Genomic DNA, 19,474 nt, shown 5'->3' on the forward strand with positions numbered 1-19,474 from the left:
TCAAATTCTATTTCAAAGTTCTAGTGATAAAGACAGTTTATTACTGGCACAATAAAACCCACACAGATCAGTGGAAAAGAACAGAAAACCCAGAAAGAAAGCCACAACTATGCAGTAAATTAATCTTTCGCAGAGTACGAAAACAACTGCTCAAAACTTTTGGGATTCAGCAAAGGTGATCCTAAGAGGGAAGTATATAGCAATACAAGCCTTTCTCAGGAAATAAGAAAAGTCTCAAATATATAACCTAATATTACACCTAAATGAGCAACAGAAAGAATAGCAAATAAAACCTAAACAAAGTAGAAGACAAGAATTAATAAAGATTAGAGCATAAATCAATGAATCAGAAACCAAAAGAACAATAGAACAGATCAACTAAACTAGGAGCTGGTTCTTCGAATGAATTAATAGGATTGATAAACTAGACTTATAAAGAGGGAGAGAGAGAGAGAGAAAAGGACCCAAATTAATAACATCATGATAAAAGAGGAGAGATACAACCAACATCAAAAAAAAATACAAACAATTATAAGAACATACTATGAACAACTATATGCCAACAAATTAGGCAATCTGGAAAAAATGGATGCATTCCTAGAGACATATAAACCACCAAACTGAAACAGGAAGACATAGGAAACCTGCACAGATCCATAACCAGCAAGAAAATTGAAGCAGTAATTAAAAAAAAAAAATCACCCAACAAACAATAGTCTACGGTCAGATGGTTTCCCAGGAGAATTCTACCAAATTTTAAAGAAGAACTAATATTTATTCTCCTGAAGCTATTTCAAAAAATAAAAAATGGAAGGAAGACCCCCAAACTAGTTCTATGAGACCAGCATCATCTTGATCCCAAAACCAGACAAAGACCACACCAAAAAGGAGAACTATAGACCAATACCCCTGATGAACATGGATGCCAAAATGCTCACCAAGATTCTAGCCAACAGGATCCAACAGTAAACTCAAAGGCTTATTCACCACAACCAAGTGGGATTTATTCCTGGGCCGCAAGAATGGTTCAACATCAGCAACTCAATCCACGTGATACAACACATGAATAAAAGGGACAAGAACCATATGATCCTCTCAACTGATGCAGAAGAAGCATCCTTTCTTGATTAAAACTTTCCACAGTGTAGGGATAGAGGGAACATAATATCATAAAAACTGTATACAAAAAGCCCACAATAAATATTTTCAAGGGGGAAAATTGAGAGCTTTTCCCTGAAGGTCAGGAACACAACAGAGATGTCCACTCTAACCACCATTGTTCAACACAGTACTACAAGTCCTAGCCTCAGCAATCAGACAACAAAAAAGAAAAAAAAAAAAACACATCCAAATCATCAAAGAAGAAGTCAAATTTTCACTCTTCCCAGATGACCTGATACATATGTGGAAAACCCAAAAGACTCCAACCCAAAATTGCTAGAACTCATATAGGAATTCAGCAAAGTGGCAGGATATGGAATATACAGAAATCAGTTGCATTTCTATACACTAACAAAGAAGAAAGATAAATTAAGGAGTCAATCCCATTTACCACTGCATCAAAAACCATAAGATACCTAGGAATAAAACTAATCAAAGGGGTCAAGGATCTGTCCTCTGAAAACTATAGAACACTTATGAAATAAATTGATGAAGACACAAAGAAATGGAAATCATTCCACACTCATGTATTAGAAACACATATTGTTACAATGTCTATGCTACCAGAACAAATATTGTTATAATGTCTATGCTACCCAAAGCAATTGATACATTCAGTGCAATCCCTATTAAAATACCATCAACATATTTTTTCACAGGGTCAAAAAAAAAATCCTAAAATTTGTATGGAACCAGAAAAGACCCCCCAAATAAGCAAAGGAAGGTTGAAAAAGAAAACCAAAGCTGGTGGCATCACAATTCTGGGCTTCAAGCTATATTACAAAGCTGTGATCATCAAGACAATATGGTACTAACAAAAAAAAAAATAAAACAGATACATACATCTGTAGAACAGAATACAGAACCAAAAATGGACCCTCAACTCTATGGTCAACTAATCTTCGATAAACTACCAAAGAATATCCAATGGAAAAAAAGACAGTGTCTTCAACAAATGGTGCTGGGAAAATTGGACACCACATGCAGAAGAATGAAACTGGACCATCATATACAAAGATAAACTCAAAATGGATGAAAGACCTAAATGTGAAACAGGAGTCCATCAAAATCCTAGAGGAGAACACAACCTCTTTGATCTCAGCCACAGCAACAACTTGCTAGACACATCTCCAAAGGCAAGGGAAACAAAAGCAAAAATGAACTATTGGGACTTCATCGAGATAAGGCACTTTTGCACAGCAAAGGAAACAGTCAACAAAACCAAGAGACAACTGAATGAATGGGAGAAGATATCTGCAAATTGACATATCAGATAAAGGGCTAGTATCTCAAATCCCCAGACATTTCTCCAAAGAAGACATTCAAATGAACAATAGACACATGAAAAAGTGTTCAAAATCATCTGGCATCAAGAAAACACAAATCAAAACCACAGGAGATACCACCTCACACCAGTCAGAATGGCTAAAATCGACAATTCAGGAAACAACAGATGTTGGTGAAGATGTGGAGAAAGGCGAATCCTCTTACACTGTAGGTGGGAATGCAAGCTGGTGCAGCCACTCTGGAAAACAGTATAGAGTTTCCTCAAGAAGTTAAAAATATAGCTACCCTACTACCCATCAATTGCACTACTAGGTATTTACCCCAAAGATACTGATGCAGTGAAACGGCGGGACACCTGTACCCCAATGTTTATAGCAATAATGTCCACAATAGCCAAACTATGGAAAGAGCCCAGATGTCCATCGACAGATGGATAAAGCAGATGTGATGTGTATGTGTATATATATGACACATATATGTGTGTGTGTGTGTGTGTGTATATATATATATATATATGGTCAATATATATATAGTTGTCAATATATATATAGTTATATATATATATATATATATAACTATATATATATATATATAACTCATCCATCAAAGAGAAAGAAATCTTGCCATTTGCAATGACATGGATGGAACTACAGGGTATTATGCTAGACAAAATAACTCCATCAGAGAAAAACAATTATATGATTTCATTCATATGTGGAATTTAACAAACACAACAGAGAAGCAGGGAAAAAGGAGAGAAAAATAAAACAAGATAAAATCCAAGAGGGAGACAAATGATAAAATATGAACAATTTGTGTTATCCCATGAGGACTAGTTCAGGTCAACATTTAAAGATAGTAAGAATGCAATTCACTATAGTAACAGAAACAAAGTTATGAAATCATTTCAACATACCATAAAGCTTTCTTTTGTTTTTGTATATTTTTTATTGGAGTTTGATTTGCCAACATATAGTATAACACCGAGTGCTCATCCCGTCAAATGCCCCCCTCAGTGCCCGTCACCCAGTCACCACAACCCCCACCCACCTCCCTTTTCACTACCCCTTGTTCATTTCCCAGCATTAGGAGTCTCTCATGTTTTTCACCCTCTCTGATTTTTCCACTCATTTTCTCTCCTTTCCCCTATAATCCCTTTCACTATTTTTTATATTCCCCATATGTGTGAAACCATATGATTGTGCTTCTCCAATTGACTTACTTCACTCAGCATAATACCCTCCAGTTCCATCCACATTGAAGCAAATGGTGGGTATTCATTTAATTTCAGGATCTATTTGTGATAAAATCTCTTAGCAAACATTATAATAATTCAATGAACTATATACTATTTTGCACCATTTGATTCAACCTTACTAGAAAGAACATCTGAACAACCACCTTCTACCTACTTTGTTTCTTGTTTCTTTAGTTATTTTTTTTCCAATTAGTCACTTCCTTTCCATATTTGATTTATGAATTTCATGAATTTTTAAAGTACCTCCAAATATTGTGGGTGCAGTTTATTGCCCAGTCCTATTCATGTTTAGTGACCATATGGCTGCTTTGATCACTGCACTGTTAAAGAGCTCAATTCAAACAGAGGCTTTACATATGCTTGTGTTAATTTAGGTCCTTATGCTTCTGCCATGAGTCATGGGAAGAACACATCCTGGGTATTACTGGACCAAAGAGAATGAAAACACATATGGAGCAACATTGAACCCAAATTTCAGCCAAGAGCTAACCTCAGGTAATCCCAACCTAGGTCACCAGAAATACACAACTAAGAGAAAGAAAGAAATATTTATATGCTTCTTATGGTGAACTACTGAGTTTTGGATTATTTTCATGCAATCTTATTTCAGCTGAAACCTCACCAGTATACCTTTTAAAGATTTAATGAACCCATGGGTAATTCTTAGTTTGCATCTGTAAATTCAAGAGAACTTTGATATATTAAATTAGAGGTCAAAAAAGACTGGAAAGTCAAATAACACTGGACAGTTAAAGTAAAATAATCTTATTTAAAAGAATTAATATTTATTCAATGTTAATAAATACTGAATGACCTTGTATTATATTATCAACAATATCCTGGTGCTTTAATACATGAAAATATATGTGTGATTATGCTACAGGAGTAGGGGGATACATTTTCCCTCAATAGAGTAATCCAACACTGCCTTTCTCCCCATAGTGAATGCTAAAACATTGGTAGGGTTCTTATTACTTCTCATGACATTTGTGACTTTATTCCTCTTGTACCTAAATATGGATGGAGATTGTCAGCAAGTGCACAGAGTGCCCAAAACAGATATAAAAACTGAATTCTATGCTTTTCTTTGGAAAAGTTTGGAATATCCCAACATACATTTTTGGCTTGCACACATATTTGTGACTCTGTCATAGCCCTCAGTCTAATTGCATGATTTTTCCCATTATGTTTCTTTCACACATAGCATAAGATGCCATATGCCAGTTTCTCCCAGCTGGGAGATCCCCATATTCACCAGAGTTGCTATGCAGTTATATTTTTATTGCCACCTCCTCCTCTCAGTGCTGCCAGTGCTGCAAATGACGTATTAAATCCATTCTAGGCTTTCACACCAAAGTCTCTTAGCATTCTGCAAGGCAGAAACACAGATGAACACTATTTTTAATTTAAAAGCACAGTCAGATATTAAAAAGAAAAGACTAGCCCTGTATTAGGATAAAATTAATATATTCTTCAAAAAACTATTCATCATTTTTCTTTGTCCCAACTTACAACAACCAGTCTTATTTTTATGTATCTTAATTGTGATTGTCTATAGTCTTATTTTATGCACACTATTACAGTATAAAATACTTACTGTGTTATATAAATGTGGGCATAACCACACACATCAGCTATAGAAACTCTTAAGATGTCACTTGAAGGAAGGAAACATAGACTTTTATTGCTAATATTTATTTTAGATGCCTAAGGAGTCTATAGAAATGAAATACCCTCTTATAATGCTTAATACATAAAAGTATATAAATGCTTTTCACATCCTTAACCATTGAAAATCTGGAAAATCAAACTTCCTGTAGTTTTGAATAATTATGGCATTCATTCATCCAATTAAAGCACTCAATCACAGTATACCCTTTGTATTATTTTGCCTCTATATTTTTTCTCTATTCAGAAGTGAAATTAGTGTAATTTGAGAGGTTATTTAATTACAAAATCCAATCAGACTTAACTAAGACATACTTTTTAATTGAGACTTTATCTCAAATACTTATAGATACACATGCAATTGTAAAAAATAATACAGAGAATCCAGGTATGCTTTACATAGTTCCAAAAAAAAAAAAGTGTCTTGTAACATCATAGAACATTATCACAACCAGATTACTGACATGGGTAGAGTCGAGACACAGGATATTCCCATATCCACAAAGATCTCACTTGTTGTCTTTTATAGGCACATTCACCTTCCTGCCATCTCCACCACACCTTCTTAATCCAGGCAAACATTGTGTCCTCCTTTTCTACAATTTTGTCATTTAAAGAACATTAGGGAAATGGAATAATGCAGTACATAACTCTTTGTGATTAGTTTTTTTCATTCAATACATAGTTCTTGGGAGATTCAAACAGGTTGTTGAATGTACCAATAATCTGTTCCTTTCTCCTGCAGAGTAGTATTTCATAGTATGGATATATTATATCATAGGTTGTTTAAGCATTGACCCATTGAAATACATCTGGATTTTTTTCCAGTTTTGACTATTGTAAATAAAGCTGCTAAAAGCACTCAAGTACAGGTTTGTTTGTAAACATAAATCTTTATTTCTTGAGAGTAAATGCCTGAAAAGATTAGTGCTAGGTCATATAGCAATTACATTTCTTGTTCTTAAAAAGCCTGACAAGTATTTTCCAGAGTGAAATCAATCTCTAATCTCTGGAATAAACACAGTATATTGATAATGTACAATCTTTACTATTATTGTATTCTATTTGCTAGTATTTTCTTAAGACATTATGTATATTTATGAGGAATATTAGTCTGTAGTTTTTTTTGTATACTTTGTATGGTTTTTGATATCAAGGTAATACTAGTTTCTAAAAGAGTTGAGAAGTCTCTCCTCTTCTATTTTTTAGAAGACATTATGTAGAATTTGTTTCACTTATTTTAAAACATTTGGTGGATTTTTCTAGTGAAACCATCTGGCTTGAAAGAATTTTTGGTAGTCTTCAAATTACAAATTCAATTTCTTAACAGTCATAAGGCAATTAAAATGATCTTTTCCATAATGATGAATTATGGTGTTTGTTTTAGAGGACTTGGCAATCTAGGTTGTCATTTTTATGTACATAAAGTTGTTTGTGGTATTTACTCTTTTTATCCTTTTGCTATCTACAGTCTATCCCCTCTTTCATTTCTGATACTGGCAATTTGTGTCTTCTTTTTCTTTGTGTGTCTTCTTAGAGACTTGTTAATTTTATTATTGTTTTCAAAGTCCCAGTTATTGGTTTTATCTATTATTTTTATGTGTTTAATTATTTATTTCTCTTCCTTTGTTTATTATTTAGTTCCTTCTGCTAGCTTTGGATTTTAGTTTGCTCTTTAATTTTTATGTTCTTAAATTAGGATCTTAAACTACTGATTTAGGCCTTCTCCTCTTTTCTAATATATGCATTTAGTGCTTTAAAATTTCCTTTCAGCACAGCTTTATCTTGGTCTTACAAATTTTGGTATGTTGTATATCCATTTTCAGAGTCCATAATTTATTTTATTTCTCTTAAGACTTCCTCTTTGACCCACAGACTATTTAGAAGTATGTTGTTTTCGTTCCAAATGTTTTGAAATTTCATGGTATCTTTCTGACAATGATTTCTAGTTCAATTCCTTTGTGGTCAGTGTATCACTGTGTGGTACCAACTCTTAAATTTGTTGAAGTTTGTTTTATGGTCCTATACATGATCTTGGTATATGTTCTGTAAGTACTTGAGAAGAATGCATATTCTGCTGTTTTAGGGTGAAGAGTTCTACAAATATCATTAGATCATGTTACTTGATGGTGTGGTTGAATCACTCTATATCCTTAATTTCAGTCTAGTTCTATCAAATTTTAAAAGAGAAGTGTTGAAGTCTCTGATGACAATTGTTAATTTATCCATTTCTTCTTTTAATCATATCATTTTTAGTCTCACATATTTTGCAGGTCTGTTGTTTGATGCATATACATTCAGAATTGTTAGGCCTTCTTTGTGGACTGCTCCTTTTATCATTATATAATGATGAATTCTCTGATAGTTTTTTCTGGGGTTTATCTTATATTAATATAGTCACTGATGCTTTCCTCCAATTAATATTTACATGATATGTATTTTTTTCTATTATTTATTTTCAACCTACCTATATCATCATATCTGAAGCAGGTTTCTTGTAAAAGGCATTATCGTTGGGTCACATTTTTAATCCACTATGCCAATATTTGTCCTTCAATTAGTATATTTTGATGATTCATGTTTAATCTAATTATTGATATGTTAATGCAATCTGCCATTTATTTGTTTTCTGTTAGTTATCTGTTTTCACTTTTTTCTACCACTCTGTAGGTAATTTCAACATATTTTTTAGAATTTCATTTTGCTTTATATATTATTTTTGAGTGTATCTATTCATATAAATTTTTTAGTGACTGCTCTAGGTATTACATCATGCATGCATAATTTCTCACAAGCTACTTGTGTTTTCATTGAGTGAAATATAGAAATCTTATCACTTTTGGCATCCCTTTTTTTTAACCTCATTTTTAATATAATTGGTATAAATATTTCTTCTACATACATTTAGAATAAGAGAATGTAATTTTTGCTTCAATCATCAAACATAATGTAAAAAAATCAACAAAGGAAAAGTCTATTACATTCACCCACGTTTTTGCTGACCATGTTCTTTCTTCCTTTCTGATATTCCAAAATTCCTTCCTTTTCATTTTAAGTTTAGAGAATATCTGTTAGCCATTATTTTAGAGTAGATCTCTTGGCAACAAATTCTCTTAAGTTTTCCTTTATCTGAAAATGTCTAGACTTAGCCTTTGTTCCTAAAAAATACATTTAGTGGGCTTATGATCAGTATGTTGGCAGTTATTTTTTTTTTCCTTTCAGCTCCTTAAAGTATTGTGAGACTTCTTCGTGGCTTCCTTGATTTCTCAAGAGAAATCTACTGTGATTTGAAATGCTTTCCCCCAGAGCTAAGGTACCAATTTTCTCTGAACTTATTAATATATTTTTTTTCTTTGTCTATAGTTTTCAGAAGTGTGATTATGATGTGTTTTTGCATAAATCTCTTTGGGCTAAGAGTTTGCTCAGCTTCTTGAATCATCTTGTGTCTCTTGCCAAATTTGAAAAGTTTTCAGCCATTAGCTCCTCAAGTACTTTGTTTTAGCCCTTTAGCCCTGTGCTCTTTCTCTTCCCTTTCCAGAACTCAAAGATACAAATGTTAGACCTTTTGTTATAGTTCCACACTTTCAAACTTTTTTCATTTTTCATCTTTTTTTATTTTTTTAATTTATTTTAATTAATTTATTTATTTTATGATAGACACAGAGAAAGAGAGAGGAAGAGACACAGGCAGAGGGAGAAGCAGGCTCCATGCTGGGAGCCGGATGCGGGACTCGATCCGGGGACTCCAGGATCGTGTCCTGGGCCAAAGGCAGGCGCCAAACCACTGAGCCACCCAGGGATCCCCTCATCTTTTATTTAATTTAGTAATTTATTCTATGTTGTTTATTTATTTATTTTAATTAATTAATTTATTTATTTATGATAGGCACACAGTGAGAGAGAGAGAGGCAGAGACACAGGCAGAGGGAGAAGCAGGCTCCATGCACCGGGAGCCCGACGTGGGACTCAATCCTGGGTCCCCAGGATCACACCCTGGGCCAAAGGCAGGCGCTAAACTGCTGCGCCACCCAGGGATCCCCTATTCTATGTTGTTTAGATTGGCAACTTTTTTCTCTCAGTTCATGGATTCTTTTTACTGCCCCAATCATTCTCCTGTTGAGACAATCCACTTAACTTTTTATTTCAGTTACTAGATGTTGCATTTCTAAATTTCCCATTTAATTCTTCATAGTGTCAGTTTCTTTGTTGAAGTATTCTATTTCTTTGTTGAGGCTTTTTATATTTTTATTGTTTCAAATGTGTTCATTTTTGAAGCATTTTTATCATGCAGCATTAAAATCTTTGTCATTTCTAAAATCTCTGTCTTTAAACTGTTAACAACTATCGCTTATCTTTTCTCATGTAGATCAATACCTCCCTGGTTCTTGGAATAACAAATGATTTTTTAAATTGAAATCTAGATATTTTTATAGTATGTAATGAGACTTTAGGTCTTATTAAGTTCTTGTGTTTTAATTAGCTTTTTCTGACATAGCTGTTGCCAAAGTGAGGAGACCATTTCTCTACTTGAAGGTGGAGGCAAAAGGCCAAGTTTTCCACTTGGCCTCTGTTAACACCAGAGGTGAGGAACTCCTTGTCTCTAATGAGCAGAAAGGTGAGTTCTAGCCACCCAGATGGTCTCCAGTGATAACATGGTAACATGGTATCACATGTGGGACGTGGCCTCATTACCAATGGACAATAGTGAAAGTCCCAATTCTCCACTAGGCTTCCTCTGACACCACCCCAGCAGGGATATTGAGGAGCGTCATGCTTCTTTTTTTTCCACAATAAACATGCTACCAAAGTATTGACAGTTCCTCACACATCCTTGAAATCACTGACACCGATAATACAAATACTGCACATTTAGCTGCATGTTATTGTTATCTACCTAAACATAACCTGAGAGAGTATAAATACTATATTAAGTATTAATGCCACTGGTATTACTCTTGTAGACAATTTTCTTGAATGTTTCAAATATTACTATGACATTTAACTTGTGCTAACTTAATGTTCTTTGTTATTTTTGGTACATCTTTCCAATTCATCTTATGAGTCTAGATGTTTTAGACACTGTAATGGGAAAATGTGCATTACCAGCATAGCAACCATTTCACTTATAACCTAATAAAAATGTTAATCAATAAATATATTACAAAAATACCTGAAAGTGATTTTTAAATAAAAGCAGATGTTGCAATGTAAAAAAATAACTATTCTTCCCATATTGTATTCCCTCTATAATGAATACATAATTTTTCCTAAGACTTTTATTAAGATTATGAATTCACTAGGACGAATAGTCTTTCAGTTACATTTAAAATTACAAGGCAACCATTTTTCAAGGTGAAACCTTGGCATTTTTTTCTATTTGAATGATTTATAATTTGCATTTGGGAAAATTAAATACACATACTATTAACTTATTGTTTTATAAAATGTTTGATGGTAACCAAGCAAAATATATTAATACTAAGATAAGTTCCTTATATGAGCATTTTTATTATGTGAATTGTACTCCAGATTTTTTTTTAAAAAAATTTTTTTATTTTTTATTTATTTTAAAAAAATAAATTTTTTATTTATTTATTTTATTTTATTTATTTTTTATTTATTTTATTTTAAAATAAAAGCCAAGACAGATGCTCAACCGCTGAGCCACCCAGGCGTCCCTGTACTCCAGATTTTAAGATGCTTCAGCAGAGGATATGGCTGCATCATTGACAGGCTGTTCTTAGTTCATTTATTCAGAGAAAAGCACCATAATGGGCACTGGAAAACAATGGCTCAGATACTAAGCCAAAGGCAAGCACAGAAATTCATAGATCCAGTGGATGTATAGGCTAAACTGAAGGCCAGCTAGTTTGCCTGATAGAGGGGGATAGGAGAGAGAGGACCAAGGAGGATGAGATAAATTGACCTAGGATCAGAAAAAATTTCAAAATTTCAAATGCTGACCTCAGCTCCTGTTAAAGGAGCTGAAATTTGATTGGTTAGGTGTAGGGAGCAACTTATACTCCAGGGCATTGCTGAAAACAATAAACAAATCAGCTGTCAATTATACAATTTGGCAGCTTGGTTTTATCAGGTAAATCACTATTATCTGAGAAACTGTGGACACACCCAAGGCTGCACCATTTGAGGAACAACATCAGGGGCTTCAAAATAAATCATCCAGCGAGTCATAAATATATAAGCAAATAATAGTAACAGGTTCTAGAAGTGGAGGAGAGAATGGTAATCTCCAGAGTTGCCACAATTATTATCCAAAATCTATAGTTTCTAACATAAAATTATGAGACATACAAAGAAACAAGAAGGTATGACTCAGGCATCAGGAATAAAAACAAGAAAGTATGACTCAGACATCAGGGAAAAAAAATTCTGTGAAAGAATCCAGATGTCCGATTTAACAGAGAAAGTGTTCAAAGCATCCATTATAAATATGTTCAAAGAAAATCATAATTAAAAAGTAAAGTATGATGTCACATCAAATAGACAGTATTAGCAAAAAGGAACTATAAAAAAAGAACCACATACATATTCTGTAATTGAAATAAAAATATAGTCAACTGATTTTTGACCAAAATGCCAATGCCATTCGATGGGAATAGGATCATCTTTTCAACAAATTGTGCCAGGACAGCAAGAAAGTCCCATGCCCAGGAATGAAGTGGAACCCCTACCTTTCACCATTTACAAAAATTTACACAAAATGGATCAAAAAGACCAAAATGTAAGGGATGAAATCATAAAAATCTTAAAAGAAAGGTTATGGGTAAATCTTTATGAATTTGGATTTGACAATGAATTCTTAGATACAATACCAAAGGCACAAGCAACCAAAGAAAACATAAATAAACTGGACTTCATCAAAATTAAAAACTTTGCTATTTAAAGGGCATATCAAGAAAGAGAAACAACCCACAGAATTGAAGAAAACATTTGCAAATTATATATACATATATATGAGGCTTTTGTTGAAAATATAAAAAGAATTCTTAGCAAATTAAAAAATGGGCAAGGGATCTTGATAGACATTTCTCAAGGAATATATACACATAACCAATAAGCACTTAAAAGATATTCAATATCATCAGTCATCCAGAAATGCAAATCAAAATTACAGTGAGATACCACATAACGTGGTGATACTATTAGGAACCTAAAATTTTAAAAGTCAGATAATAACTAGTATTTGCAAGAATGTGAAGCAATTGAAATTTCATACATTGATGGTGGAAAATATAAAGTGGTAGAGCCATTATTCATAATAGTAAAAATATGGAAACATTCCACCTGTTCATCAACAAATGAATGAATAAATAAAACGAGGTATGTTCATACAATGCAGTATTATTCAGCAATAAAAATGAATTAAATACAGATATGTGCTATAGCATGGTAGAACCTTGAAAATGTGCTACATAAAAAATCCATCCACGAAAGACCACACATTCTATGATTCTACTACATGAAATGTCCAGAATAAAAAAATCTAGAGTCATAAAGCAGAGTCATAAAATAGATTAGTATTTCCTTGGGGCAAGGGAAGAGATGGGGATTAGGAAATCAAATACCCAACGTAAATAGAATTTCCTTCTGAGTTGTCGAAAATCTAAAATTGACTGTGGCAGGTTTCCCAAAACCATGAATATACTGAAAACACTAAATTGTACACTTCAAACGTGTGAATAGTATAATATATGAATTACACCTCAATAAAACTTTTTTTTAAAACTAAATCAATATTAGAATGAAGATTCTGAGGAAAACATTTTCTAAAATGTGAATGAGTTATTATTCATACACATTCTAGAGTCGTGGAACTTCCAAGTAAAAGGGAATCAAATGTGGAAAGGAGTGGCAATATCTAAGAAGTTATGTAATTTTCCTAATTTCTGTGCATTTATAAAGTTGGAATTAAGGTAACCCATAATATTTATACATAATAATTAGTGTATTATAATCAATGAGATGTTCCCCATTCAGGTCAGGATGAAACATAAATATATCTACTTTAGAACCAAAAAATAAAAATTAAAGATATCAATAATTTACACATGAAAACTGGATAATTAGTATTTTGTGGCAAAAACTTTATCAATACTTAGTCCACCATAACAATAAAGAAACTATAAAGACATCTTTTAATGTAGTTGTTCCTTTAAAAATGGCAGAAACAAATTAAACTTTGTGTTTAAAAGCTTTGCTATTTTTTGTTTTAAAACATTTGTCTATTTATTTATATAAGGTTTATTGCATTTTGTAAATTCATGGAATGTATATTGACTATTAAGAGTAGTAAAACTCATTTCCTCTTTTCTTTTCCCAATCACCAACATTTAGTATATATACTTCAAAATTTGTTTTTACTTTACCATGAATATAAATATAAATGCAAATAAACAGAATCTTACATATATATTCCCATCAACTGAATCAGTCCACCAATATTCAGATATACACATTGCATAAAGCTTTATTTTCAGAGAGAGACCGAGAAGATGGCAGAGTAGAAGAACCCTAAACTCACTTTGTCCCACTAATATACTAGATAAAACTCACATCAATGTAAATAACTCAGAAAACAGAGCAAAGACTAGCAGAACAAACTCCGCAAGTAAAGGAAGAAAAGAGGCCATATCAAAGAAAAGAGGAAGGTGAAAACATGGTTTGAGAGTAAAACAGACCTTGGCTGAGCTCCAGAGGGAGTCAGTGGCCTGGATACGGACAAAAAACAGACTATAACACTGGGAGCCTGCACAGTGAAGACGAATCCCCATAACATTTGGCATCTCGTGAGTTCTTACAACCAGGGTGACTTAAGCCTGGAATTTTAAAAATTGAAGGCTCATTCTGGGAGAGCCTGGAAGGTCTTAGGAAGTGGAGTCCCTGCTCTTAAAAATACAGCATAACAAAGAGCCAGCAGAGATAAAGCATAAAATCAGCAGTTTGAAAAATGCAGGGAGCAAATGGGAGGGAAAGTTATTTATTCATCTCAGAGTGTGGCCTGGAGAGGCAGGATCATGGGGTGACCCCTCCAGGAACTAAATAGCTGGCAGGTACCACTTCCTTCTCCACTCCAGAGCATAAACACACAGCCACCTGCAGGAATCAGCATGGCAATGGCACTCGCTCCCTAACTTGCTTACAATAAGCCCCAGCCCACTGTGCTTCCTAGATCCTCTTTTTCCAGTCACAATTGCCATAATCCTGGTGATGCCAGCCCCACAAGAACACCTAGGCAAACCCCACCAACACCTCTCTCCTATCCTGCATCTTTTGCAGGACTTCAATTCCAATGGCAATGGCAGCAGATCTCATTTTGCAAGCACACCAGTGTAGAACTTGTAAAAACACACCCCAACCATCCAAAGACAAAACACTGCCCACAAAAAGCAAGGAGAGTCTCTGCAGAAAACTAGAATGAGAGGAAAAGTGGAAAAGGCAGCCAGGACTAAATAGCAGAGCATATCTAACACACAGAGAAGGTATTCCCTGAAGCACCAGGTCCTGAGGAAAAGGAGAAACTGAGTTTCAGGGCACTATAGCACCTCTTCTTCTCCTCAAAGCCATTACCTTCAAGAACAGGAGACAGAATTGACTTTCCTAACAGAGAAACAGACACAGAAAGTTAGACAAAATGAGGAGACAGAGGAATATATCCAAAATGAGACAACAGGACAAAAACCACAGCAAGAGAACTAAGTGAAATGGATATAAATAACATTCCAGACAGAGAATTTTTATATAATAATCATAAAGATACTCATTGGACTTTAGTAAAGAGTGGAGCACATCAGTGAGACCCTTAACAAAGAGATAAAAATGAACAAATCAGAGATGAAGAACACAATAAAAATATTTAAAATACATTAATGGAATAAATAGGAGGCTGGAGGAATCAGAGAGATGAATTAATGACCTAGAACACAGAGTAATAGAAAGTAATCAAGCTGATTGCAAGAAATGAGAGGAAAGAAAGTTATGCAACTTGAGAAAAGTCTTAGGAAACCCAGTGACTCTCTCAAGCACAATAATATTCACATTACAGGGATCCCAAGAGAGAGAGAAAAAGGGGGCAGATAATTTATTTGAAGAAATAATAGCTGAAAACTTCCCAAATCTGGGGAATGAAACAGATATCCAGATCCAGGAGACAGAAACTCCCCCTAAAAACCAACCCAAGGAGGTCCACACCAAGACACATGGTGATTAAAATGGCAAACAGCAGTGATAAAGAAAAAAAATGTGAAAGTAGCAAGCAAAAAGAAGATAGTAATACAAAAGGGAACCATCATAAGGTTATGAGTTGATTATTCAGCAGAAACTTTGCAGGCCAGAAAAAAGTGGCATGATTTATTCAACATACTGAAAGGGAAAAATCTGTAGCTTAGAATACACTACACATCAAAGCTATCATTCAAAATAGAAAAAGGAATAAAAAGTTTTCAGACAAGCAAAAACTAATAAAATTCATGACCTCTAAGCCAGCCCTATAAAGAAACACTAAAGGGGATCTTTAATGTGGGAAAGGAAAGACCATTAATATGATAATTTAAAAAACACAAAAGCAGTAAATATAAGTATTTTTATAAAATCACTTAAGGGACCATAAAATAAAAGGATGTAAAATATGACAACATATGCCTAAAACGTGGTGGGAGGAGTAAAGAATGGTTTCAAACATAAGTGACCATCAACTTAACATAGAATATAACATGCATGGGATGTTATATACAAACCAAATGGCAACTACAAATCAAAAAACAATAATGGATATTCAAAGAATAAAGACCCAGTATATCACTAAAGAAATTCAATGAACCATGAAAAAGGACAAGAGAAGAAACGATAAGAGAAAGCTATAATAACAACCACAAAACAAGTAACAACATGGCAAAAAATAAATTATCTATCAATAATTACTTTGAATGTAAATGGACTAAACACGCCAATAAAAACAAAGAGTGACAAAGTGGATCAAAAAACAAGATTCAACTAACTTGAATTTAAATAAAAATTCAGAAGAAAAAAAAATCCTGCCTCTGCTACTTAAGAAAGAAAAAATGTATCTAAATGCTGCCAATAAATAAATAAATAAATAAATGCTGCCTATAAGAGCCTCATTTCAGACCAAACCACACATGCAGATTGAAAGAGATGGAGAAACATTTCTCATGTACGTGGATGTCAAAAGAATGCCAGAGTAGCAATACTTATATTGGGCAAAATAGTCTTTAAAACAAAGACGATAACCAGAGACAAAGAAGAGCACTATAAATAATAAAGGAAACAATCCAAGAAGAAGATATGCAACTCTAAACATTTATGCGCCCAGAATGGGAGCATAACAAATACATAAAACAATTAATAAGAAACATAAAGGAACTAATTGAAAATAATACAATAATAACAGTGGACTTTAACTCCCCACTTATCTTAATGGCTAAATCATACAAACAGAAAATCAACAAGGAAACACTGGCTTTGAGTGACATACTAGACCATATGATTTTAACATTTTATTGTAAAAACACACCTCAACAATTTTAACATTCAGAACATTCCATCCTAAAACAGCAAAATACATACTATTTTCAAATGCACATAAAATACATCACATATAAGGCTACAAAACAAATCTCAAAAATGACTGAAGGCACACCATGTGTCTTTTCTCACCATACTTCTTTGAAACTAAAAATCAACCACAAGAAAAAATCTGGAAAGAAGACAAATACAAGGATGTCAAATAGCATGTTACTAAACAGTAAGTGGGTCAACCAAGAAATCAAAGAAAAATTAAAAGTTACATGGAAACATGAAAATGGGAACATAATGATCAAAAACTTTGGGGATGCAGCAAAAGCAGTTCTAAGAGGGAAGTTTACAGCAATACCAACCCACCTTAAGAAGTAAGAAAAATCTCAAATAAACAACCTAATCTTACACTTAAATGAGCTAGAAAGAGAACAACAAACAAATCCCAAAACTGGCAGAAGAAAGGAAATAATAAATCTTAAAACTGAAATAAATGATATAAATTAAAAAAAAGAACAATAGGACAGATCAGTGAAACCAAGAGCTGATTCTTTTTAAAAATGAAAAAAATGATAAACTTCATAAAAAAAAAAAACAGAGAGAGAGAAAAAGAGAACTCAAACAAAATCAGAAAGGAAAGAAATAACAACCAACATCACAGACGTACAAAGGATTACAAGAGAATATTATGAAAAATTATATGCCAACCATTTGGACAACCTAAAGAAATTAGTTGTTTGTATCTAGGTTGGAAATATCCTAGATACATATAACCTTCCAAAACTGAAGCAGGAAGAAATAGAAAATTTAAATAGACCAATTACTGTCAATGAAACTGAACTGATAATCCAAAACCTCCCAACAAAGGTAAAACAGAGAACCAGATGACTTCACAGGTGAATCCTACCAAACATTTAAATAAGAGTTAATATCTATTCTTCTCGATTATTCCGAAAAATATAAAAGGAAGGAAAACTTTCATTATTCCATGAGGCCAGCATTATCCTGGTATCAAAGCCAGAAAAAGACCACAAAAAAAGGAGAACAGGCCAATATCTCTGATGAACAGAGATGCAAAAATCCTCAACAAAACTTAGCAAGCCAAATCTAAAGTTACATTAAAAAAATCATTCACGATGACCAGGTGGGATTTATTCCTGGGATATAAGCATGGTTCAATATTCACAAAACAATCAATGTGTTGTATCACATCAATAAGTGAAAGGATAAGAACCATGTGATAATTTCAATAGATGCAAATAAAACATTTAAGAAAGTACAATATCCATTCTTGATTAAAAACTGTCAACAAAGGAGGTCTAGAGGAAACATACCTCAACATAATAAAGGGCCTTGTATGAAAATCCCACAGCCAACATCATAATAAATGGGGAAAAGTGAAGAGATTTTCCCCCTAAGATTAAGAACAGGACAAGAACATCGACTCTCACATTTTTATTCAACACAGTACTGGAAGTCCTAGCCACAGCAGTCAAAGAAAAGAAGAAGGCATCCAAGTCGTAAAGGAAGAAGTAAAACTTGCACTATTTGCAGATTACATGGTACTATACATAGAAAACCCTGAAGAGGGACGCTTGGGTGGCTCAGTGGTGAGCCATCTGCCTTTAGCTTAGGGTGTGATCCCAGGGTCAGAGATCAAGTCCTGCATTGGGCTCCCTGTGAGTAGCCTCCTTCTCCCTCTGCCTATGTTTCTGCCTCTTTTCTGTGTCTCTCATAAATAAATAAGCAAAATCTTGAAAGAAAGAAAGGAGAAAGAAGAAAGAAAGAAAGAAGAAAGAAAGAAAGAAAGAAAGAAAGAAAGAAAGAAAGAAAGAAAGAAAGAAGAAAGAAAAAAGAAAAGAAAAGAAAATCCTGAAGACTCCACCAAAAAACTACCAGGACTAATAAATAAATTCAGTAAAATTGCAGGATACAAAATCATTGTACAGAAATCTGTTGCATTCCCATACACTTATAATGAAAATGCAGAAAGAGAAATCTAAAAAACAGTCCCATTTACAGTTACATAAAAAGTAATAAAATACCTAGGAATATACTTAAGCAAAGAGGTGAAAGATCTATACTCTGAAACCTATGAAACACTGACAAAAAAAACTGAAGATGATACAAAGAAATGGAAAGATACTCCATGTTCATATGTTGGAAGAACAAATATTTTTAAAATGTCTCTACTACCTTAAGCAATCTAGAAATTTAAAGCAACCCCTATCAAAATACTAACAGCATTTTTCACAGTAGAACAAACTATCCTAAAATTTATATGATACCACAAAAACCCTCCAAAAGCCAATGCAGTCTTGCAAAACAAAAACTAAACTGGAAGTATCACTATTCCAGACTTCAAGTTATATTACAAAGATATAGTAATCAAAACAGTATATACAAAAGTGTGGTACTGGCACAAAAATAGGCACATAGATCAATGGAACAGAAGTGTAAGTCAAGAAATAAACTCACAAGTCTATAGTCAATTAATCTTTGACAAAGGAAGAAAGAATGTACAACATGAAAAAGTCTCTTCAACAA

At 33.4% G+C, this 19,474-nt stretch overlaps 1 long non-coding RNA gene across 1 annotated transcript in view; it reads left to right on the forward strand.

The window, feature by feature from the left end:
• The window catches only part of LOC140622641 (uncharacterized), a 47,923-nt gene extending 39,232 nt beyond the window's left edge, over positions 1-8,691 (forward strand). Inside the window, exons 2-3 of the long non-coding RNA XR_012022337.1 lie at positions 4,081-4,201; positions 8,597-8,691. This is a non-coding gene — a long non-coding RNA (uncharacterized lncRNA). The remainder of the gene's footprint in view (positions 1-4,080; positions 4,202-8,596) is intronic.
• Positions 8,692-19,474: the final 10,783 nt, after the last annotated feature.

The sequence above is a fragment of the Canis lupus genome, chromosome 32 (genome assembly GCF_048164855.1).
Source record: "Canis lupus baileyi chromosome 32, mCanLup2.hap1, whole genome shotgun sequence".
Taxonomy (NCBI): Eukaryota; Metazoa; Chordata; class Mammalia; order Carnivora; family Canidae; genus Canis; species Canis lupus.